This window comes from Vicugna pacos, chromosome 15, assembly GCF_048564905.1.
Source record: "Vicugna pacos chromosome 15, VicPac4, whole genome shotgun sequence".
NCBI classification, from domain to species: Eukaryota; Metazoa; Chordata; class Mammalia; order Artiodactyla; family Camelidae; genus Vicugna; species Vicugna pacos.
This window is the reverse complement of record NC_133001.1, coordinates 48,091,491-48,116,091: the sequence shown is the minus strand read 5'-3', so window position 1 is coordinate 48,116,091 and position 24,601 is coordinate 48,091,491. Positions and strand designations below refer to the sequence as shown.

At 45.6% G+C, this 24,601-nt stretch overlaps 1 long non-coding RNA gene across 4 annotated transcripts; it reads left to right on the top strand.

Annotated features, from left to right (window-relative positions):
* The first annotated feature begins 45 nt into the window (after positions 1 to 45).
* On the top strand, positions 46 to 24,299 carry LOC116283438 (uncharacterized). 4 transcript variants are annotated; one of them, XR_012059189.1, is made up of 3 exons: positions 46 to 451; positions 11,115 to 11,232; positions 16,902 to 19,619. It is a non-coding gene; the product is annotated as an uncharacterized lncRNA (long non-coding RNA). The 4 variants fall into 4 exon arrangements; XR_012059188.1 differs by lacking the exon at positions 16,902 to 19,619 and adding an exon at positions 23,883 to 24,299 and having other exon boundaries at positions 48 to 451; XR_012059190.1 differs by lacking the exons at positions 46 to 451; positions 16,902 to 19,619 and adding exons at positions 3,972 to 4,210; positions 23,883 to 24,299.
* The last annotated feature ends 302 nt before the right edge of the window (positions 24,300 to 24,601 follow it).

Genomic DNA, 24,601 nt, shown 5'->3' with positions numbered 1-24,601 from the left:
ACAATTGGGAGAAGGTTAAATGAGAAAAGAAAAGAAAAGAGCCCGACACAGAACCCTGAGAAACAGCAACATTTACAGGATAGACAATGGGAGAGAGAACTGCAGAGCAGAAAGAGGAGGAGCTGCTAGGGAATACACAGAAAACAAGAGTATGTTGTTAATTAGAAACCAGGAAAGAATTTCTAGCACTAAGAACAATTAACATATAAGATGCTGTAACAGGGGAGATGAAGACTGAAAAAGTGCTTGCTGAAATTAACCAGAAGAGCTTAAGTATCTAGTCCAGAGCAATCTGTTGAGGTAAAGACTGAAGCCAAGCTGCAACTGACTGAAGAGAAAGAAATTAGGAAGGAAGTGGAGACAATGAGGAGAGATCACATTCTCAAGACGTTTCTCAAGGAAGGAGATAAAAGAGAAAGGATGAGAGTTGGAGGGAATTCGAATCCAGAAGGTTTGTTTTCTTTCTTGTTTTCCTTTAATGCAGTAGAAACTACATTATATGCTGACGAGAAGGTACCAGTAGAAAGCAAGAAATTACAGACAGAAAAGAGAGAGAGAATATTGTTGAAAGAGTTTAAAGAAAATCTACAAAAATGGTAAGACATCCCTGTTAGTGGCTTGGAAAACAATATTGCTAAAATGGCAATACTCCCCAAATTGGTGCTATTTTTTAAATTTCGGAAAATGTAATTATTTTTCATAAAATTATGTTGTCTATGTTAACATCTAATAGATTTAGCACTTTTTAATTGAAGTATAGTTGATTTACAATGTTGTGTTAGTTTCTGGTGTATAGCATAGTGATTCAGTCTACCTATATATATTCTTTTTCTTTATAGGTTATTACAAATTTTTAAAATATAATTCCCTGTGCTATACAGTAGGACCTTTTTGTTTATCAATTCTGTATATAGTAGTTTGTATCTGCTAATCCCAAACTCTCAATTTATCCTTCCCCCACTTCCCCTTTGGTAACCATAAGTTTGTTTTCTATGTCTGTGAGATGTCTCTGTTTTGTAAATAATTTCATTTATATCATTTTTTTAGACTCCACATATAAGTGATATCATATGATATTTGTTTTTCTCTGTCTGATTTACTCCACTTAGTAAGACAATCTCTAGATCCATCTATGTTGCTGCAAGTGGCATTCATTCTTTTTTATGGCTGAGTAGCATTCCACTGTGTGTGTTTATAGACATATATATATACTATAGCTTATTTTTCCAGTCATATTATTGTTATTTTTAAATGAATTTATAAATACTTTAAGTTTTTCTCAATTTTAACTTCTAATATGGTAACTATAAATACCTATAACCCAGATAAACAGCTCTTTGGTGTCCTCTATAATTTTTAAGAGTGCAAAGGGTTCTAAGACCAAAAAGTTTGAGAACCATTAATGTAAGCCTTCTAACCAGCACAGTGGACAATGATTACTGATATTTGAAATGGTGACTTTGAGGAACTAAGAGCTGATATCAGCCAAGTTTTTTAACAGGGAAGGAAAGCAGATTTAAGATTTTCAAAATTCTTAATACTGTGGGTTTATACAGTTCTCACATTAATTTCAGTTTAGATTATTGGCTAATGAGTGTTTGCCCAGACAAGAAACTTCTTGTCTGAATCTGCTTCTTCACTTGTAAAACTGAAGTAAGGTTTGCTTCCTAATGAAGCTTTAATTTCTTTACTCTCATGAAAACAAAAGGCAATCAGGCCTTGAAATATTTCTACCACAATTTAATTATCCACCTCCAATCCCTCAAAGTATTTCTTGTCTCCTAATATTGGTAATTATCTCCTTTAGCCAAATTAAATGTGTGATTTTTATTTTTAATTGCTCCAGGGCATTGGGAGGAGTAATTGTTAAGTGTTGCCTAAGTACTGTGAACGTGAAAAGTGCTATGTAATTATCACCGTGGGAAAATGACTTTTCCACGCGCTTGGCTATAATCACTAATTGGGCTTGTGCGGTTAAATTTTAACCTTCAGGACTTCTGGGATGAACATGGTGACATAGGTTTAGCATCTTTCTGTTTTTACTTCTTTAAGTTATATAAGAGCTTCAAGAATTATGACCAAATCAGTGAACTTGATGCTTAGCAAAATTGGGAGCAGATGAAATCCACAGCCTTCAACATATGAATCAGCGCAGCTAAGAGCAGCTGAAATCAGCCAGAAGCCATAAAGGAGGAGGTGGTGAAGCAATGGGAGGCCCAGGCAGCAGCAGAGTCCAGAAAGGATCAGCAAACATAGGCTTCCTAAGATGGAGTCACCTTGAAGAGAAGGTACTTGTCTCCCCTTGTCAATGGACTCGAGTGAGCAGGACTGGAGGTCGCAGTCCTGGAATCTGACTTATTTCAGAATAGCGGAGAAAGATGTCAACACAAATAATTAAACTGAGAAGCCATAGGCATTAGTCCGCTAGAGCTGCCATAACAAAGTAACACAAGCTGAATGGCTTAAACAACAGAAATTTTTTGTCCCATGGCTCTGGTGGCCAGAAGTCCAAAGTCCTGCCAGGGCTTGGTTTCTTCTGAGGGCTGCGAGGGAGAATCTGTTCCATGCCTCTCACCTAGTTGCTGGTGACTTGCTGGCAGTCTTCTGGACGTAGGGCAGTGGGCCTCTTAGAAGGTACACTTTCCAGCAGGATTCAGAGCAGGCAGACCTGAGGACATGCCCTTTCCTGGAGACTCAGTTTCTGTTGATGCAGCAAAGCTGAACAAACAATCCACATCAGGGTAATAATGACTTAAGTCCTCCCACCTTCTGATTGGTGTTTCAGAAAAGGAGACTGGGGAGGGTACCACTTAACTCCATTGAAATTAAGCTATCTATCATGGTAAAATTTTAGTAGCGTTTTTAGGTAAAACCTCTCCCTCTGGGAAAGTATCAGGGGAGATGCTTGGAAAAGCTAGCTGGTTACTTTTGCCCCTGACATCACAAAATTGGTTAGAGAAATGGGAAGTAGCAAGGGGCCAGAGAGCTGGCCCCTGTAAACCTGCCATGGACACTTGCCAAGGGGCCAGCTGGCTATGGCGGGGTGATGCAGCAGACAACCCCGAGGAAATTGGCATGAACATGCAACCTGGCTTGCCTGCCACGCGGATGCCCTCCTCCTCCTTCAGAAGCAGGCCCGTCACCAAGCGTCCTGCCCTCTGTCATTGGCAAAAGGCCCAGCCAGTGACTGCCAGCAGGAGAAAGGAAGAGGAGGGGTGCAGGCAGTGAACAGCCATCTTCCCCAACCGGCTCAGCCCACCGGGATCTTCTCCTCCCCTGAGCTCTCCAGCCTTGACCACAGTGGCCAGGGCTGTCATGACACACAACTCCAGGGGGCGCCATTCCCGTGCACACCCAGACTGGTTCTGTTCAGTATTGGTGTATGAGCTTGTCTTAACTACCTCGGCTAGACAGCTCCTGGCAGGCCAGGGCAAGTTTCTAAACCTCTTTAAATACCAAAACACCTAGCGCTGAGCCCAGCTTGGTAAACATTTGCTGATGGATGGGCCATCCCGAAATGGGGTCATCAACCCTGAATCACAGATAAAAGAACTGTTTAGTCTTGGAAGAGCATGTATTTTAGAGTTCTGCAAACCCGCTACTGCCCAGCTTTGGTATCTGGTATGAACATTAGTCATTCAGAAATGTGACCTTTCGTGACACAGGGTGTCTCCGAGCAGCAGTGTGACCTGACCCACGGTGGCATTCTGGCCTGGCTAGTGTCCTCCCTAAAGGGGTTCGGTTTTGAACAGGGATTTCACGAGCTGCAGGCAGAGCTGACGCACCCTGCAGAGCCCTGAGTGGGCTTGGGATTAGCCATGCTCATAACCATTGTTTACACAGCCTCCGAGCAGGCCCAGGCTCACGTTTCTCCCAGAGGCCCGCGGTATTTCTCTCTGTGAGTTTTTTTTTAAGCATGAGATCTCAACCCCATACTTGAATACTTCTCCTCTAATGTAAGAGTCTGAGCAGCTAAATGATGCCTTGTTGGGCCCTCTCAAGCCTGCCTACCTTCCATCTGGCAACGAGTGCACAGTACGAACACTTTCAGGCACTGCCACAGCACTGTCTGGACGCTGGGCTGCCCTGCTGGAATCAGTTGCAAGTGATTGGAAAACAATGAGGGGGAAGAAAAAAAAAACAAAGATGCTGAATTGAGAATTGGAGGACTGCAGTTTTAGCCAGGAGCTCGCTGGATAGCCCTGAGCTGGTGAGTTCTCTGTTCTCCATGTTGCTATTTGTAAGATGGAACAAGAGGAGTGTGCCCCTGCCCTGCCATCCACAGGACTCCTGTCCCGAGCCCTGTGTCCCTCTGCAGATGAGAACTGGGAGGGTGGGATGGGACAGGCCAGCATCGAGCCCCTCAGCCCGTCCCTGGCGCCCTTTGCATGGATGACTGGGGTGGGGATGACACCTCGGTCACAGGACAGAGGTGGTTACATTTTTTCAGGTCAGAGACTGAGTTTGGAATTGTTCTCATGTCATAGTGCCCCAGATCTCTGATTCCCAAACTAATTATTGAGATCAATGAATTGATTCTTCTTTTCCAAGAACGCCAGTCTCCAAATGCCCAAGAATGAGGGGGCGGCCTTTAGTGTCTCCAGCTCCCTGGGAGGGCAGTGGGGGGACCAGCACCGTCTCAGGAGACCTGGGCCTGGCTTCAATTCCAGTTCTACCCTCAACTCACAGAACGACATTGAGGAACTTCTTTCCCCTCTAGGGCCTCAGTTTCCCCAGCTGTGCAATTAGGGGTAGACTGAAAGAGTCCCAGCGTCCCTCTTGACTCTGAGGTTTGAGGCTGTTTGCCTTTCCTTCTCCATCAGGCCTTTTTCCTCCTTCTTTCCTCATCCTCTCAGTCTTCTAATTCTTTTCCCCATTCTTGCAGGAGATCTTGGTTCTTTTTCTGGCTGGTCTTGGCTATTCTACTGATCTGGGACCCACTTTTCTCTATAGACAGTGAAAGTTTGATTCAGAGTGTCTAAAGGCTTACCCAGCTCTGATACTCTGGTTGTCCTGGGATGCCATGGGGTAAAGTCCCACCTGGTACACAGCTGGGAAGTGCTAGATATTCTGTGCTGGGCCTCTCCATTCACCCATCACTGGGAGACTTATCCCTTAGATGTCCCAGCTGCCACCTCACTGACTAGTCCAGATTTCTCAGGAGGACTTTGTGAAAATGTCTTAGACCGAGGTCAACAGGCAGAATCTGTTGCAATGCCTTTTTTTATGTGTCAGCTTAACAGCCTCCACTTATTCAATCAAACATAAATCTAGGTGTTGCAGTGCAAGTATTTTATAGATATGATTGAAGTCCATAATCAGTGGACTTTAAGTAAAATAGATCATCCTAGATAATCTGGGTGGGCCTATTTCAATCAGCTGAAAGCTTCAAGTGCAGAGCTGAGGCTTCTGTGAAGAAGAATTCTACCTGTAGACAGTAGCTTCCAGCCATGTCCCTGAATTCCACCTGCCTTCCTTCATGGCTTTCCTTACAGATTTCAGCTTTACCCAGCCAGTACCCGCAGTCACTAAGCCAATTCTGTGCAATAATTCTCTTGATAAATACTTCCTACCCATTCTGTTTCTCTGGTTGAACCCTGACCAATAGCTTGTTCTGTGCCACCTCTGGTCTGACCAGTTGCCTCTAGGCTATTTCTGAAAAATATGAAATGGGGCTCCCTAATTTTTTAGTCCAGACCTTCATGACCTTGACAATGTGTATCAAGCATTTCCTACCTAGGCAGAATTAATGTACCCTGACTCTCAGTCACATTCTGGCCAAGGTAAAATGAGGCTCCTGAACACTTTGCCTTTGCTGGTTTTTCAATCCCTCACTTGTACTTTTACTTGATTTACTTGATTTTTACTTGATCTTGGGATTCTTTGCACATTTTATTCACCTGATGTTACTTTTAATGGCAAGATCTTCTAAATACATCTTGCTGAGAAAGGGGGAAGTGGTTAGAGTACAAGCTTAGCATGCACGAGGTCCTGGGTTCAATCCCCAGTACCTCCATTAAAAATGAATAAATAGATTCTACATATGAGCAATCTCATACGGCATTTTTCTTTCTCTTTCTGACTTATTTCACTCAGAATGACATTCTCCAGGGACATCCATGTTGCTGCATATGGTGTTATGTTGTCATTTTTATGGTTGAATAGTATTCCATTGTATAAATATACCACATCTTCTTTATCCAATCATCTGTCAATGGACATTTAGGCTGTTTCCATGTCTTGGCTATTGTAAATAGTGCTGCTATGAACACTGGGGTGCAGGTGTCTTTTTGAAGTAGGGAAACATAAATACAAAACAGAAACAGACTCATAGACATAGACTACAAACTTGTGGTTGCCAAGGGGGAGGGGGTGGGAAGGGACAGACTGGGAGTTCAAAATTTGTAGATACTGACAGGCACATGTAGAATAGATAACCAAGATTATACTGTATAGCACAGGGAAATATATACAAGATCTTGTGAAAAACAATATGACAATGAACATATGTATGTTCATGTATAACTGAAAAATTGTGCTCTACACTGGAAATAGACACAACATTGTGAACTGACTATAACTCACTACAAAAAATGTTAAAAAAATGAATGAATAAATAAACCTAATTACTAAACCCCCGCAAAAAACCAACCAACCAACCAACAAATACATCTTACTGAGAATGGAACATTCTACCGCCCTTACTACTCAATTAACAGCTACACTTAAACATCTGAAATGAAGACAAATAGTCAAGCATAACCAAGCATGTAAGTCTCCAGGAAATACAAGGATCTAGGGTCTGTGAGCTAAAACAATCCTGCAAATTGGGAGAATTACCAGCCCTCCTTGGAACTGGGGGCTGAAAAGGGGGCTTGGGCAAGTGAAACTAAAGAACCCAGAGTCCTCTGCCTTTTTGTTTTCAAGATCTGAGCCTTTAAACATCCCTCTTTTTATTCTGCAAATATAAACTTGCCAAATACCTGGACTATAATTTTTAAAAGTAATAAATAATGTAGATTCTATTAATGTTTGTCCCTGTTGGGTGAGCAGGGGATGGGCAAGACTGGTTGACCTTTTTTGTGCAGTTTATACAATGGAGAATATTGTCCTCTGAAGTCCAAGGGAAACAGAATGAGCCCAGTAGATCCCAGTAGATCGAGGGGCTGGGAGTAGGCTGGGATGGGGAGGGAGGGGGTCCCCTGCAACAACAGCTGATGTTAGTGAAAATTACATAGAAGACAAAGTTTCCAAGTGTCTTCTACTCTCAGACCATCCCAGCCACAGGGTTCAGAGTTTGTTGATCCGCAGTGAGCATGAGACTTTGAAAAAGCCCCTGCCCCTCTCTAGAATGAAGTGGGGCTGGAATACTAGTGTCGAACCCTTTCAGCCCTAACCTGGAGTGGACTGCCCTTCCTCCTTCACTCCGTGCATCCATTTTCTTCTTGCTTCTGGCTTGTGCCAAGAGGGATTGGCTGCTTTGGAACAGGACCTTCTGATTGCTCATCCAGCATCCAGCCCTATATCTGGGGCAGCTGCTGAAGGCCTGTCTGGGCCTGGTGGGAGGATATCTGCACAGGCTGCCAGCAGTGAGGAGTGCCCCAGCCTCTCAGCTGGTCTCTTGCAGGCTGCACGGTGGCTCTGACTCATTGTTCTCCTCCCACAGCTTGCAGCCAGGGAGGGAGAGCTCAGCTTGGAGCAACAAAAGGCATCAGCCCCATGGACATTCTCAGGCTTCTGCCCTCAAGGCCAGCAGTGAGCTCCTGCTCTGGAGGCTGTAGCTGGTCTCAGCTTTGCCCACTCTGCAGGTCACAGTGGCCACAGCTGGTGTGTCTGGGGAACTGACAGTTCAGGATAGTGTTGCTTCTGGCCTTTTGAATGTGATGAGAGATGAGCAGGGTATGGGGTAGGGGGTTTACTCACAATATAAACTTGTAGCTAACTGGGGGTGATATTTTGGGAAAATATTAATGTGCTTTGCCCTTTTGCCTTTTTGAGTATGTAACATTCTCTAATTTTCCTGAAGCATTCATTTACATGGGAAAGATTAAGATTGTGCTAGAAGGAATACAGAAAGGAAGAAAGCATTAACACCTTTTGACACTTGAGATTTTTATAGTTTTAAAAATATATAATAGAATTACAATAACTACATCTTCAAAGTGTACAATTTGATGAGTTTTTTACCTATGTAGACATCTGTGGAACAGTCGTCACAGTCAAGATACCGAATACATTCATTACCCCCTAAAATTTCCTTGCTCCCCTACCAGTTCCCAGGTAAGCATCAATTTGCTTTCTGTCACTATAGATTAATTTGCATTTTCTAGAAATTTACACACATGGAGTCAGACAATATTTACCTGTGTTTTGTCTGTTCTCTTTCACTCTGCGTAATTATTTTGGGACTCATCCTTGCCCTTGTGTAGATCAGTAAGCCATTCTTTTCTATTGCCGAGTAATATTTCATTGTATGGATCTCCCACAATACATTTATTTACTCAGTGATGCACATTTGATTGTTTCCAGTGTTTGGCTATTATGAAGAAAGCTCCTGTGAGCATTTGTGCATAAGTCTTTGTGTGGATATATGCTTGCATTTCTTTCCAGAAAGTTTATAGGAATTAAATGTCTGAGTCCTATCATCAGTATATTTTTACCTTTTTTAGAAACTGCCATACTGTTACCACACAGTTGTAATATTTTCACTCCCACCAGCAAGGTTTGAGAGTTCCAGCACTTTGCCTTCTCACCAACACTTAATCTAGCCAGTCTTCATCATTTTAGCCATTCTAGTGGGCGTAAAGGGGTATTTCATTATGCTTGTAATTTGCGCTTCCCTAATGACTAATGACATTCAAAATAAGATATGTAGGAAGACATTACCCCAGCTAGCCTGGCTATTGCTTGGGGAGAGGATTTTCTACATTCCTTTATACTGAAGCAAAATACCACAGTGCTTAAAACATAGGTGTGGCATTGCATAATAACCTACATACAAAGATATTCATTGCAGTGTTCTTTGTAATAGCGGAACAATGAAAAAGTTAAGTGTCCATTAATAGAGACCAGGTCAAGTAGATTATATATTATATCGGTCAGGTTCTCCAGAGAAACCATAGGATGTGGATATATAGAAAAAGAGATTTATTTTAAGAAATTGGCTCATATGATTGTTGAGGTTTGGTGATTCTAAAATCTGCTGAAGGAGGCCAGCAGGCTGGAGACTCAGGAAAGTTCCAGTTCAAGTCCAGAGGCATCCAGGTTAGAGAGCCTGGAAGAAGCCCATGTTGCAGCCCAAGTTCAAAAACACTCTGCTTGCACTCAGATTTTGTTCCATTCGGGACTTCAACTGATTAGATGAGGCCCACCCACATTATGGAAGGCAATCTGCTTACTCAAAGTCCACCAATTTAAGTGTAAATCCTATCCAAAAACACCCTCACAGAAACATCCAGAATAATGTTTGACCAAATATCTGGACACCCCATGGCCCAGCCAAATTGACACATAAAATTAACAAAGGTATGAATGGAATGCTAAGTAGCCATTAAAAAGGAAAGGCAGTTCTATTTGTACTAAAATAATATCTCTCCAAGACAAATTATTAAGTGGAAAAAAAACAGCTGAAGACACTATGTAAAATATGCTACTATTATAAAAACTTTTAATAATATACATGGTTATGATTGCAGATACATAGTATATATCTCAACAGACATACAAGACATTATTATGGGGGAGGAGGAGGTTGCCTCCAAAAAGAGGAACTGAGTGATTAGGGGATTGAAAAGAGATAGATGAACTTTTTACTTCGGTCTACATCTTTCCTATTTTTTGGCATGTACTGAAGCCTTTGCTTTAAATGCCAGCTCCATAGATTAGCGATGTGTCCCAGCCTTTTCTTCTTGAGGGCTGCAGGCACAGGGGTGGCTACTTTAGAGCAAAAATGATGATAAGGGGGGATGGGCCGGGATGAAGACCAGAGGATGCTCAAGAGTGGCGTGGCCTCACCCATTTGCTGTGGGATGGACAGTCCAGGCCAGGGACTGAGGAAGACAGGGCTGGAGTTTGGGAAAATGGGGGTGGCACAGGGCACTGTGAGAACCAGGATGAGGTTGAGTCGATTAAGAAGCACCATCGCTCCACTAAGCCAAGCTTTTTCTTTGCAGTGAAGTCAGGCCTGCTTACTTCTCCATCCAAAGATGGGAAAAATGACATAAATCCCATAGGCCTTTAAACTCACCCAGAGGAAATCTTTTTCTAAACTAGACTCTGCCCTGACATTTTGGCCTTGCAAATGTATGTGAAGAGACCCCTGTCTGGACAGGGGGCCCAAAGAGGAAATCCCTGCATGAGGTGAACAGGTGAATCCTCTGTTTGTCAGCTCTTTAAGGTTTGGACTCCACAATAAGGTTTTGCTCAAAAAAGAAAAGAAAAAAGAAAGAAAAAGAGGGAAAAAAGAAAGAAAGAAAAGAAAAGAAAGAAAGAAATGTGACAATGAGTGTGTATATGTCCATGTATGACTGAAAAATTGTGCTGAACACTGGAATTTGACACAACATTGTAAAATTATTATGAATCAATAAAAAATGTTAAAAAACAAAAGGAAAAGGAAAGAAAGAAAGAAAGAAAGAAAGAAAGAAAGAAAGAAAGAAAGAAAGAAAGAAAGAAAGAAAGAAAGAAAGAAAAGGAAGGAAAGAAGGAAAGAAAAGAAAAACCAGCATGTGTTGCAACTTCATGATCAACATATGGTAGTGGTTACCGGCAATGCTGTCATATGCTGTGAAGTTCCAAATTTCTCCAGCTCTCTTCCCTCCTTCCCATGTCCCTCTCTCTCTAGTCCCTTCTCCCACAACCCCTGACTTCCCTGGACTCTAGGCTGAGTTGATTCCCTACTTCCCTATCTCACCCTGACCACCCCACCCCATCCTTTGTCAGATGTTTTCAAAACAGTGAACAGAACCCCAGCCTTGCTGCCACTCACTTAACCAACCCATGGACACATTGTAAAGCAAATTTTTGGTATTTCCACTGTTTTATTGGCATTTCTCTGGGGAGGGAGGGGGAAGGGAATTCTTTAATAGATGTTTTTTCCTTTCCCTTTTTCCCAGAAAGCCAACATTTCATGGCTCAGGACCCAGTGAAGAACCAACTGCTATGTCCTACTAAAATCAGAAGGAAAAAGTTTAAAAAGGCATTTGGCCCACTGGTCTAGCTGTCCTTAAAAATGTAAGTTTCTTTTTTCATTGTAATGTGTAATTAAAAGCTTGTTTATTTCCTGGACTCTTTGAAGAGGTTTAAGTGCATTTGGTGGATTTTTGAGAAAAGTACAGCTTGTATCTTCAGTATCTTGCATCATGTTTTCAGCACCCTATTCCAAAAGACAAATAAAACCAAGGCTTCTGAGAGCTTCCAAGATACAACAGTGCCGGTGGCAGCTTTTTGCTTTGATGTAACTACCACCCTCACATGACAGCATTGTTCTTCGGATGGACAGCCCGATTCCACGCCCTGGCCAGAACCATCCCACTTGAGGCAAAAATACATGTCTGCTATACATTCTTGCCTGGTGTGTGGTCAGTGCCCCCAGTCTTCAAACCAGAAGTTATTTACACCAAATGCTTAAGCAAAATGATTACTCAAGCCCCTCATCCACCTCCATTAGCAGGTACTGTTGGTCCTATCACCAAAATATGTTTACAAGTGGCCCTTTCTCCCTATCTCCATGGCCATCACTCTAATCTTCTGTTGCCTCGAACATGCAGGGGTTTCCCTGACTCTCTGCCTTCACTCATGGCAGAAATTTTTACTGAAAAGTTCTCTCTCATACTTTCACCAGAAAGAAAGAAAGAAAGAAAGAAAGAAAGAAAGAAAGAAAGAAAGAAAGAAAGAAAGAAAGAAAGAAAGAAAGAAAGAAAGAAAGAAAGAAAGAAAGAAAATTCTCTATTTTTCCTTTCTTTGCTTCACTCCTCTGCCTGCCACTTCATTTTTCAAGCAGACCTTATAATTCCACGGTCCTGGAATTACAGGATGGCTGTAAAACAGCCTAACAATTTCTCTGTATTTGTGGGAGCCAGAAACAGAAATGCCATTTCACTAGAGGTCCTGGAGGGTGTGGGAAGAGTGTGTCTGGATCCAGCACCAGAGTCAGAGATGAGATATTCCCAGGCTGGGAAGGCAGAAAGTCCTGTGGCACCTGAGAGCAGTGAGAAGCCCAGCCAAGGCTCCAGGGAAGGAGTCACCAGATCAGATAATATGGCAGCCTTGGGGTAGCAAGGAGGACTTTCAGGGCAGAGAATCATTGAAGGGACTACCCTCATCTTGAACACTCAGGTCCTATGGAAATTAAATCTATGTTAATCATTTTCTTATCACTCAGATCAGCAATGACCTGGCTTATTGAACCATTATAAACTCATTTTCTTAAGGACCTTCTGAGAATGTGACATTTCTTCATCCTTCCTCCTCCTAGAGCAACAAAAGCTTAATTCATCTTGGATTAGCTCTGTTTTTTCTCAACTGGCTTCTTTTCTTTCTGCAGCAATTTTTGCCACCTATGCACTCAGAAACGGAGGACTTGCATGTGTGTTAGGTCTCAATCCTATACCTGATGAGCATTCTCTTTTTTTTAGTTGGAGTATAGTTAATTTACAATGTTGTGTTAGCTTCTGGTGTATAGCATAGTGATTCAGCTATACATATATATTCTTTTTCATATTCCTTTTAATTATAGGTTATTACAAGGTATTGAATGTAGCTCCCTGTGCTACATGGTAGAATCTTGTTTTTTTGAAGCTCGTTCTTAATTGATTAGGCAGAATCTCCTGTGTACAAAAGTCTAGGTGTCTGCAAGAAGGTCTGACTCCTACTCTGTGGCCATACTCCAGGGAGGAGGGGGTGTTAAAGGGGCAAGACTTAGAATGTGTCGAGGGGGCGCTATTACACTGTTATATGCCTGCTATATTCCCTTACAAATCAGCCCAGCCTCATGTAGCCCAATGTGATTAGGGGACAGTCACGTTCCTCATCCCATTTCCCTTGTGACTAGTCTCAGCTCATCACTGTAGCCCCTTAAATCACCTATCTACCGCCAAGACACTGGTGCACAGGGTAAGTCTTAGAGAGGACTTCCTGGGGAAGAAATGTTATTCTGCACTCACTCAGAAATGCCTGCTCTAAATCTGTTCTTCCCCCAAGTTCTTCTCCCTAGAGCAGCTCCTCCTTCCTTCTCTCTCTTTCTGCTTCCCAAATCTCCTCTTTTTCCTCTCAAACCAAACAGTTCCAGCAAGCACCCTCCCCAGTTCCTCCCTCTCCAAATCTGGGGTGACTGTGTCCTCAAATGCAGAGCCAAATCAAGAAGTTCATCTATTGTTTTGCCAAACACAGTCCTGGGGGACCACCACTCCCTTCTAGCCTTGTGGTTCCTTCAGGGTTGCAGCACTAGGGCTCAGCCAGACTCCTGTCCTTACCAAGCTTCCTTATAGGGCCATGCTCTCCCCATCCATTATTGTGTTCAGGGCTTCTTGGATGAGGAGCCTGAGGGATGGACAGCTGAAGTCAACTGCTGAGGGTTACCCAGAAACAAGCAGTGGAGTGTGGATTTCAGCTGAGGTCTCCTGACTTGAGGTCAAGCATTTTCTCCTCTTATTAATCTAAGCAAAGGAAATGCCTGTAAAGTGAGCTCATTTTCCAACCACCGAAAACCCTAGGATGTTCCTGGTTCCCACTGGTCTTCAGGAAAGGCAAATGAAACTGTCTGGGTGAATTTCTTGGCCTTGATCCCGGGCAAATTAAAGTTGAGGCATGTTTTGTCATACATACTTGTGAACATCTAGAAAATGTTGACTTGCCTGATCCAAGTCCTGCCTGGGAGGACAGGGATCAGCAGGTAAACCAGTAACTAACACAATGTGAGATGTCCCCAGACTCTGAGGGGACACAGTCCATAATTAATTCTGGGGAAGGAGGGCTCACAGAAGAGGTGACATTCGAGAACTGAGCTGGACCTTGCATGAGTCTGTCAGGTGGAAAGAGAGCCAGCTCTCAGCTTCCAGTTTGCAGGCGCCCAAGGTGTAAAGTTCCCTTGGTTGTTCTGGAGCCCCGTGTAGCCCAGCCTCTGCCACATGTGACCCACATTTGACCCCAGGGCTATTCTGTTCATGCTTTTGAGATCATGGTGGTGATGGTGATGGTAAAGGAGACGCCATATCTTCCCAGGGTCCTGGGATAGATCCAGTGGGTTTGTCTCTTAGAAAGGTTATGATGATTCTGCCAAGGGATCCACTGACTAGAAAGGTCTTAGGATTAGAGGGAAGGTGACCTCGGTGGCAGACAGGTCCAGAGGCAGGAGCTTCCAAACCTTCTCAGGTCATCAGGCTTCAGAGGTCCTGGAGGGAAGGGCATCTGAGAAATGCAACAGGTAGCATCAACATTGCCCTTCAGCTGAGACCCAGTCTTTAGCCCAGGGGTTTTCCAGAACCATTGTAGAGGCCCTGGGGTGTCCAGGGTGTTAGAAGGGCAGCGAGGACCTCTCTGAGGTGGTCTTCCTGGCAGGACTCACAAAGGTTTAACTGAAAGGAATTAAAGGACTGGTCAAAGGCATGGACACAGTTAAGGGAGCCAAAGGGATGTCAAAGCCCCTAGGACCAGATTCTGAGGAAGCGTGAACAGTTCTAGGCTGAAGGGACCAGGGGAGGGAACTGTGTCACCTGCGAGGGGGCTATTTGTGTGTGGGAGGTGTGTGTGTGTGTGTACAGATGGGGATGAACACCTAGTCCTTTCTCTCCCGCTGCCTTGCCATCTTCTACTGGTACCTCCCCTTGGCCAAACCCAAGCAGAAGCCAGGAAGCAGGGGCACACGGGTGATGCAGTCCCTATCTGTCAGCCCCCCAGGGCAGATCACGGCAAAGAAGGGGTGGCAGATGGAATATGTAAAAAATTAATAAACAGAAACCTCAATTAAATAGAGTCAAGAGACCAAAAGAGGGGAGGGGATGGGGTAGGGGTGTTGCGGGCCGTGCTCTCACGCCCTGTCACAATAGCAGAGCCTAACAGGAGGAAGAAAGACTCCTCTTTGTTTCTGGCAAGGACCCAGCCAATGAAAAGCCATTGACTCTGCTTACTAGAGGCCTCCTGACTTCCTTTCCTCTCTATAAAAGCATTTTCCTTTCCTTGCTGTGTGGGCACTTGCACATGGCTCACCAGGGTTGCAGACCCCAAATTGCAATTCTCTGCTGATCTTGAATAAGCCTGTTTTTTTGATGGAGAAATATACAGCAGTCTATTTATTTCAGGTCAACAAACACGCAAGAGAATAGGGGCAGGAGGGAAGCAGCCACTGTTGAGAGAGAGAGAGAGCTCAGAAACCGGCAGGAGGGACAAGACTGCGTGATCTCCAAGGGCCTTCCTGAAACAAGGCCAGGAGGCTGTGCCAGGGTCCTTGCCGTCCTTTGAGAAAGGTTGAAACACGTCTCTCAGAGATCCCACCAGACACTTAAATGAGTTCAGGATGACGCACTTCAGGGAGAGGGTGGGGTGTGGGGGGCTCTTTCAGCTGTGGTCAGTGGGAGCCCCTCCAGCCCTCCAGCCCTCCTGCAGGCCAACAGCCTGTGGCCACTCCGAGCTCAGGTCCTCTGGCCCCTGACATGGGGCCACAGAGAGATGGCTTGTTGCTAAAATGACCAGAGAGAACTCAGAAGATCTCTATGCCATGGCTCAAGTCCACTTGACAACAGATGTAAAAGTATGCTGCCCTGGACGCCAGCCTCAGACATGTCCTCAAAACACCCTTGGTCCCTCTGGTGGCCTCAGTGACTCTGTAATTCTTGACTTTATTGAAACACTTTCTCTATTTGCTGCAAGGTCCCAAGTTGAGCCACATCACAACTCAGACTTGCAGAGAAAACAGCTTTTTAATTGTTGTATAAGGTAGATCCAATCTGCCCAATAAGCTACCAACCACAAAGGAGAAAGAAAAGCAAAACGCCTTTTGTCCGTTCCAGAGACTTCATCAGATGCCTTCATTTAAATGATTCCTCTGGATGATGTCACTTGGACAGCTTAGCTCAGCTTTCTATCCCCTCCTCCCTCCTCTCTGCAGAAGGGCACCCGGGATATGGACTGGGTAGGTCTCTGGCCTGCGTCCCCCTGGCAGACAGACAGGCCTTCCGACCTACCCGGTGGTTCCGATCTCCCTGGCCTCCACTGGCTTACCTCTGTCCTGGTCTGACCTGGCTCCAAGCACTGAATTTAGTGAGATGTGGGCATGCGGAGGTCTGAGTCCAGGAGGCGTCTGGTCTTGTGTGGTCAGGTGTTGCTAACTGTGTTTATTTGGCAAAGCCCAGATGAAGCCTGTGCTGGGTGGTCTGTGATGGAGCCCACACCCAGCCTGACGTCAAACCAGCAGTCAGCTGGCCCCAGCAGTAGATCCTGGGTCCTCAGAAGCCCCACTGTCACCTGGGAGTAGAGGCGTCTGAGCTGTACTCCCTAAAAGGTCCCCTTCACCCCTGCCCCTTTGATAATCCACCTTGAAACTCCTGGGCTTCTGGCCCGGGGCATCCCAGAGCTGGTGAGTGCGCTGTGGCCCAGGGGAGACCAACCAGGATCAGGCTGGTTTTGCCAAGTTGTGGCCCTGGAGGAGAAATCCTGGCTCTCCCAAGGGACGGAAGGCGCCAGAGGGCTGCGGGAGGGCTTGCCTGCTCTCCGGCAGGAGGTCTCTCGCCCCAGGAATGCCCTGCCGCTGCCCCACCTCCCAGTACTAGACCTCGTAGCAAACAGACAAAGCTTATACTCAACGTGTCAGCAAAGCTGGATCACAGGCACAGGAAAGATGGGGGGGGTGCTGGAGAGCTGGAAAAGCCATCCAAGGGCTCGTGCTAACTCTGTTGTTCCTCACACAGGATTCAGGGCCTCGGAAGGCCTGGATTGGGTCCCTCGTAATGAGCTCTCCCGTCCCAGAAGCTTAACTCAGAGAGAGCATTCTCTTGCTGATTCTGCAACTGTTGTCAGACGGCGAACGCAGTTTACCTCACTCTCCGTTGACATTCCTGAGCCTTGCCCTCTGCCAGGCCCTGGGTAGATGCTGAGAAGACATGGTTCCTGGCCTCGAGGGCTCACAGTCTCACGGAGGAGACAGACATATACAATGAATGATATCTACAAATAATTTCTATTTTTGAAACACCTTCTATGTGCCAAAATTTTTACATATGTATTCTTCCTGACACCCCTGGGGGTGGGCATGTCTCCAGGTTACAGATGGGGAAACTGAAACTCAGAGTGGTCAGGGCCACCCATCCAGTAAGAGGCAAAGCAAGATTCACATCTATGGCTCCCAGGCTGTTCCACTGCCCTGGCCGCCTCCAGCCATGATGCCCTGAGTATCACAAGGGTCTCCTCCCAGATGGCCCAGCCTGTCAGGGAGGCTGAGTCTGTTCAGCTGTCGTTCTCAGGCACAGACCAAATGCACCCTGCATTGGTGCAGATAACCTGGCTTCTTGTTCACATGAGGGCCCCTCAGGGTCTCTGTGCATCAGGCACTGCGGGAGGCAGTGACAGAAGAAGGGACTGTGTGCTGGCCGCTGACCTGGGCTGGGGTGGGGGGAATCAGGCTTGGCAAACCTCACCCTCCCTGAGGGGCAGGGCCTGCTGCTTCTGCAACCCCAAGAAACTCAATGGAAAGAGGACAGCTTGTGTGTTGGTCAGAAACAGCAGGAAATGGAACGCCCTGTCCAAGGGTTTCCCTCCAACAGAGAAGAAAGGTCCAGTACAGCCTGTGGGCAGGATTGGGGGAGATTCCAATGGTGTTGCCAGATTTAGTACATAAAAATACAGGATGCGCAGTTAAATTTGAACTTCATCTAAACAACAATTTTTTTTAGGATAATTACTTATAGCTATTATATTGGGGACATACACAAAAAGAATTATTTATTATGTAGGCAGATAGGGCAGAGGGTCCCCAGAGAAAGAGAACTAGACATGGCTTTCTTGACATAAGAGAAGCCATTTTTAGCCCAAGTCTTTTTGAGATCTAAGCCTGGCCACAATGCTTGTCCCTGAACACGTCTCAGGAATAATGTTCTTTTGAGAAGAAAAGGACAAAGAGAAGTGACAATAGCAAAGACAACAAATCCCTTGTAAAGACTCCCAGTTCTATTTCATTGGTCACGGCTAGTCTAAAGCACTGTCTTGAGCTTTTTGGGGAATTTAAATCCTGCCTCAGGGTCTCAACCACCAGATCAACTGGAATCTAAGAGATGATGATGTTGACCTTTTCTGACCCTCATGACTTCACTCAGCTAAAGTTTGGGCTCCGCCTACCATCCAAATCCCTTCATGAATATACATGTACCCATGGCTTAAAATTTCCCCAGTTTTGCTGTTCAGGGAAACACTGCTTTGGGAAAGCTCCCTGGTGTTCTCCTTACTTACTGCAAGTAATAAATCCTTCCTTCTCCTGCTCTTTGGTTTGGTTGTGTCTTTTGGTTCGACACCCACCAAGAGGTGAACCACAGTTTTCAGGTAACATTTATTTCTTTGAAATGCAAATCTAACAGGGCATCCTGTATTTTTTTTCCTTCTAGCAATGCAAAGTTAAGGACATCCAAGGACTAGCTACAGCAGACAGCTGGGCCACGAGGGTGATGGGAGGGAAACCCCCCCCCCCCAAGCAACCTGGTGGAGCAACATGGGCAGAGGAACCCAGCCAACCCAGAGCCAGAGCTCAGCCAGGCGAGGAGGGAATGGGCAGAGGGGGTGGTGAGGGAAGGAGTAAATCCCCACACTTTTTTTCTCTCCTCCTCTGATCTCCAGCTGTACCTCCTTTAGCGAGGGAGTCCCTTGATGCCATCCTCCGGGGTTCCTTAGCCCGGAGCAGGGAAGAGAATGGATCTGCAGAGAGAAACAAAACATCTAACCCAGCTCATATGCAGGGGCCTATTCTCTCCTTACTGCGTCCTCAGTGGTTTGGACTACCTCCCTCCTCTAGGACCTACAATGGCTCCCACTGCCTAAAGCACCAAGTCCAATCTTTCCAGCACTTAAGCAGTCTTTCCCCTTTAGTCCCCTAACATAGAGCTAATACTCTGAGCAGGCAGCACTCCAGGGTGAAGCAACACCTCACTATGGCTCCGTCCAGCCCCAGGGCCTTTGCTTCTGCTCTTCCCTTGGGCAGTCTTGGAATTCAGAGCTGGGAGGGCTCTCAGGGGACTCTGTTCTCACTCCCTTAAGGGGCCAGACTGGAAACTTCAGGCTTGGCAAGGGTAAAGATTGCACTTAAAGCTACTTCTTTTCCAGTCAACTAATTCCACCCTCCCTAACCTCCTCCCCCACCCCACCATGCCACTCTGTGCCTTTAAGGTCCAACCAGTCTCTTCCAGGAAGCCATCCAGGCCTGCAGGGCCTGCACTTGGACGGGTAGCTGTGGCTCTCTCCCTGTCATCGCAGACTGCTCTGTCCTACCTCCTGCCTGGCTCTGTGGCCCTTTCCCCTGACCAGAGTATGAGTTTCTTTTTCTAAGCTTTTCCTTCAGCACAGTGCTGGGAATGTAAACGCAATAATTTTCTTTTTAAATTACATCCTTTGATTATAGTTCAAAAATTTAATCATAGCTATCAAATAACTAAAGATCTGCCTAATTTGGTACTTGTGGTATAAAGGGAAAAAAAAAAACAGACTTTGGAATCAAATAACCTGGGTTTATTTACTTTTTTTTTCAATAAATCTTTGCTGAATTTACTCTGGAAGAAATTTTTGCAGCTGGCAGTGTCACACAGGATCGGGGATCCAGTGTCCTGTCTGGGTAGAATGAGGACCTCTTCTCTGAGGACATGATAGCATTTGAACAAGATTAACTTTCCAACATAAAGTTTAATTTTTTAAATTAAAACCAAGCTTACCAAATATAGTTTTCATGTTTTTTTTTTCTTACAAGGACTTGTTGATTCAAAGGATTTATGGTGCTTTTTCCATGGGAGAAAGAATTTTCTCTAGCTTTTATTGTTCTTTTTTTTTTTTTTTAGCTTCTACTGTTCTTGAGTTTCAAGGAGTCTATGAACTCTTTTAAATAGTATAGAGAATGTCATGTGCTCGGTGTTCACTGCAGCCCCCTCGGTCTCTTCCTTTTGCTCATCTTGGACACTCCCCACCCCCCCCCGGGAACCCGCCCCACTTAGGGTGGCCAGCTGTCACCACACAAATGCCAGAGCACTGGCCTGGGGAGGAGTTAAATGCACATTGTTTACTGACAATACATACTTACACACATCAACTGTTCATTTGTGCTTGCTGATAGTGTAACTGATCAGGACCTTATGGGGCCTTCCTGGGATAAACCCTTCCCCCGTACCCTCTGCTTTACCTCCTATCTGAAGTACCCAGATAACAGTATGGGATGCACATTTCCTGAGTTGTTTTATAGACGTTAAACCCCCACCAAATGGAAGCTGTTAACCACCCGATGATTCCGTTGTCCCCAGACCTACTGGAGCCTGAGGATTGATCATGTTAACCCCTGTGACCCCGCCCTGTTACCTCACCATCAACCAATCAAAACATTGTGCACAAACTGATCCCATAATTCCATGACTCCCCTCCACCTGGCCTTTAAAAGGCCTCCCTCAACCACTGGGCGTTTGGGTGTTTTGAGCACTGGCTATACCTGGACTCCTTGCTGGGTGCCCTGCAGTCAATGCCGCCCTTTCCTTCACCACAACCTGGTGTCAGGAGATTGGGTCCACTGCCTGCGGGCGAGCGGACCCCGGTTTGGTTCGGTAACAATAGTGCAGCTGGTATGATATTTTGATTTTTTTAGAAACAGTTCTTTTAGCTCCAAACAATGTTATGCAATTATCTGTTTCCCTGTGTGTGGTCTTGTATTTTGAATTTTCATATTCTTGAAGAAAAAGCTTGTTTAAAAAATCAGCTATTTCCTCAGGAACAAGAGACAGTTAAGCTGAAGTGTTGTTATCTATGCTACCCGCCCCCAGAGCTGCTCTCCACCCCCCTGCACCCGCCCCCTCACCCCCACACACATGGCCACAGCTTGGGTGACATAGTTCAGCACATACAGTCCTTTACGAGTTAATTAACTTTGCAGTTTTCCCCCAAGAACAATAGTCATATTACAGTTGTGGGACTCAAGGGCCCTTTTTGGTGATGAAGGAAGGAAGGGAGGGAGGGAGGAAGGAAGGACCTGCCCTGGTGACTTGAAGCTGTCAACACCCCTCTCCCACTGTGAAACTGTTAAAGCCCTTGGGGGTCAGCCTCAGGGAGAACCCCTTATACACGTGCAACGTGCAGGTGTGTGACACTCACAAGCACTTGAGGCTTACAGTGTGGAAACACTGTGTAGGGCTCCCTTGGCCTGTCCCCAGGCTCTGTCTGCTCTGCTCATGCTGAAATACACTCCCTCTGCCCTCTTCACCTCTTAAGAATCTCACATGCTTCGAACGCATCTCCTTCTTATGTGATACGTCCCTCCCTTTTATACAGATCACTCCCTGTTGTTGGCCTGGGACCATTAAGATGACGGCAGGGCCTAGTCCTGAGCCAGTGGAAAGGATGCCACAAAAGGTGGACCAAAGCAATGGGGTATCATGGGGCCGACATCAGGAATGACTGCCGGGGAGAAACAACGTAAAACAGACCTCTGGCAAGCAGAGGCTCTCGGGAGGGCGCCGCCAAAGTGAGGCAGGGCTGAGCGGGAGGGACAGCTGTGATGAATGAGAGCAGCTGCCCCCAAGGACACAGGGGTAGGAATGCAACTGTTTGCTTCCACACACAGTGATTTTTCTTTTCTTTTTTTTCCCTGAGGATAAGAATGGGGCAGAGAAGATGTTCAAGAAATATTCTGGAGTGAGGATGAATCAATGAATGGCTTTCCAGAGGCTGGGGGATTTCTAGGGGCCCCGAGTTGTGAGGAGTAATGGAATTCCTGGGTCCAGGCTGCAGAGGAAGCAGTAACATTAACAATGTTTAGCATAAACTTATTTATCACTGTGGCTGAGGCCAGGGCTGGTGAGGGAGCTGCTGGGCCCGACACCCAGCAAAGGTTAGACCAGTGAGATTCAACATTGTCGTCCAAAGGAAAGGCATTACAGGACCCTCTGGATCTGATTTCTCTCTACATCAAATTTTCTGAGGCTTAAACATCAAATAACTGACAATATGGGCAATCTCAATTTTCTTCTGTATACTTTTCTGGATTTTAAATACGTTTTGCGTTGATCAGGGTGTTTCACCAGCCGGCTCCCTCCACCACACACGCACCCCCCTTTTCTCTCCTCTGCACTTCTGGCTTTCCTACAGTGTTTCACTGGTGTCCAGGGCCATTGTTCAAAAGTGCCTGGCCTTGGAGTGAGGCTGAAATTCAGCCTGAGCCCCATCTGTCAAGGCCTGCTTCAGAGCTGAGGAGAGGTGTCTTTTCACAGTTCATCTGCCCAGAGGCCTGTTTCCAATTCTAATTCTCTGGAAGGTACTGTGTGTGCTAGCCAAGGCCTGGCTGACATTACCTGGGAATCGAGTCTCGATGAAGGTACCTAGCGCTGTCAACATCACCCACCTGAGATGTGCTGTCGGATCCCAGTGGGCTTGGCCGCCTTTGCCAGGCCCCCTGCCTTCCCTGGAGGCATGGCCATCACCCCAGGACACCACCTTGGTGGTGAGTGTTCCTTGGTCTTTTGTCCACAGGCCTCACTGTGATCTCCCGCAGGCTTGGCATGGAGTCTCTCTTTGGTACTACTCTCAAAGGCGCCCCCTGCAAGACATTGGCACAATCTCTTCCATGGCCTTGGGCTTTTGTTGACAGTATCAGGCCTGCTTTGCAAAATTCCCTCATGCTCATAACGAGGAGGAGAAAACACTGGGCGAACACACCACCTTTTCCTAGGCAATTTGCCTCCTCCTGTACCAACCTGCCTCAGGTTTGTGTAGGAGTGTCTCTGATTACAGAGGCCGAGGGACAGAGCTATGAGTGTGAATGTTGGGACTGGCCAATGAGTAGGGGGCGTTGTCCAGGGAACTTGTTGGCCAGTCCAGCAGGGGATGGAGGGGCACAAGGAGGTTGCAGTCAGCTACCCTTGAAGGCCAGGGTTTGGGTTTCCGGAGCTCCAGGGATCACCCCATGTGTGCTTGGCCCCGATGCCAAGAGCTGAGATTCAATAGGTCCAGTGGGGGCCAGATGCAGCCTACTGGGTCCCACAGGGGAGACTGATGAGGACCAGGATCAGTCAGGATCCCATGGGCTGGCTGGGGGCTAGGCAGCCTCAGGCACTGCTGCACAGACTATGGTGAGAGGCACAACCTCAATCAGTGCACCTGAGAAGTTGCTTCCTGCTTTGGTGGGGCGGGGGGCGGTCTGTGGAATCTTAGATGGATGAGGTTGGGTCTTAGACAGAGCTGACAGCTTCTGGATGGGAGCTATAATCAAGGCTAAAACATCATAGGTATGTAGGGAGGGAGAAGGCAGTGGAAATAAGCTTGTGGCCAAAGCACAAAGAACACTAAATGCCTGACTGGGGAGGGGTGGGAAATGGGGCTGGGGGGGTGGTGTTTAACTTCAATTCAAAAAAATTTTTTTAATGGAGGTACTGGGGATTGAACCCAGTGCTCTACCACTGAGCTATACCCACCCCCCCACCTTCTGTTTGAATTTTTATCAGTTATATGCAATCAAGGTTTAAAGGCACTTATCCCCAGGCCCAGCTCTCACTTTTTCCTCCTTTCCAAGTTTTCAGCTCATTCTTTAAGTATTTACCATCATAGCTCTACATACTACACATATATTAATCCTATTTGATTTTCTAATGTTACATGTCATTCATTGAATCTTCACTATAAAAGATGCTTTCACTCATCAACATTTGTTTTGCTTCATTTAGGTTTCTAAGGACTCATCACTAATTCAACTCCAGAGTTTGTGTCAAGTATATAAATCTCCATTCAAGATGTTCAGAAGCCTGCAGTGACCTTCCAATGTCATCTGCTTGGGAAGTCCCTGCTCCTCTCTGGATGATTCCCCTGGCGGCCTGTGCACAGCCATCACTGGGAGATTCCTGTCATTTCTCTCCTGGGGTCACTGCTCCCTTGCCTTCCTCTTTCTTGTTTTACCCCCATATTTGGGTCATATCCCCCAGTACCTTCCTAGAAAAGGTACATTAGAGATTAGAATTAAATTTATTGACCCTTGAATAGCTGAAAAATTCATTCTGCCCTTGCACTTGATTGTTTGCTGGATAAGGAAATCTAGATTAAAAATATTTTTTCCTTTAGAATCTTGAAAATCTTGAAAATATTGCTCCATTGTCTTAAAAAAAAGATTGCTATTGAGAAATAGGAAATCATTTTGATCTCTGCTTCTTTTGTCTGCAACATGATTTTTCTTTTAAATCCTTATTTTTTCCCTAGTGTTTTGAAATTTCACAATGATCTGCTTTGCTGTGGGTATCTTTTCATTCACTTTGCTAGAATGGTCCCTTTCAGTGTGGAAACTTGCCCCTCAGCACTGGGAAATTTTCTTGAAATATTTCATTGATGATTTCCTCTGACAGTAGGGTTTATTTATTTATCTTTTTACACCCTCTGAATGTAGATGGAAATA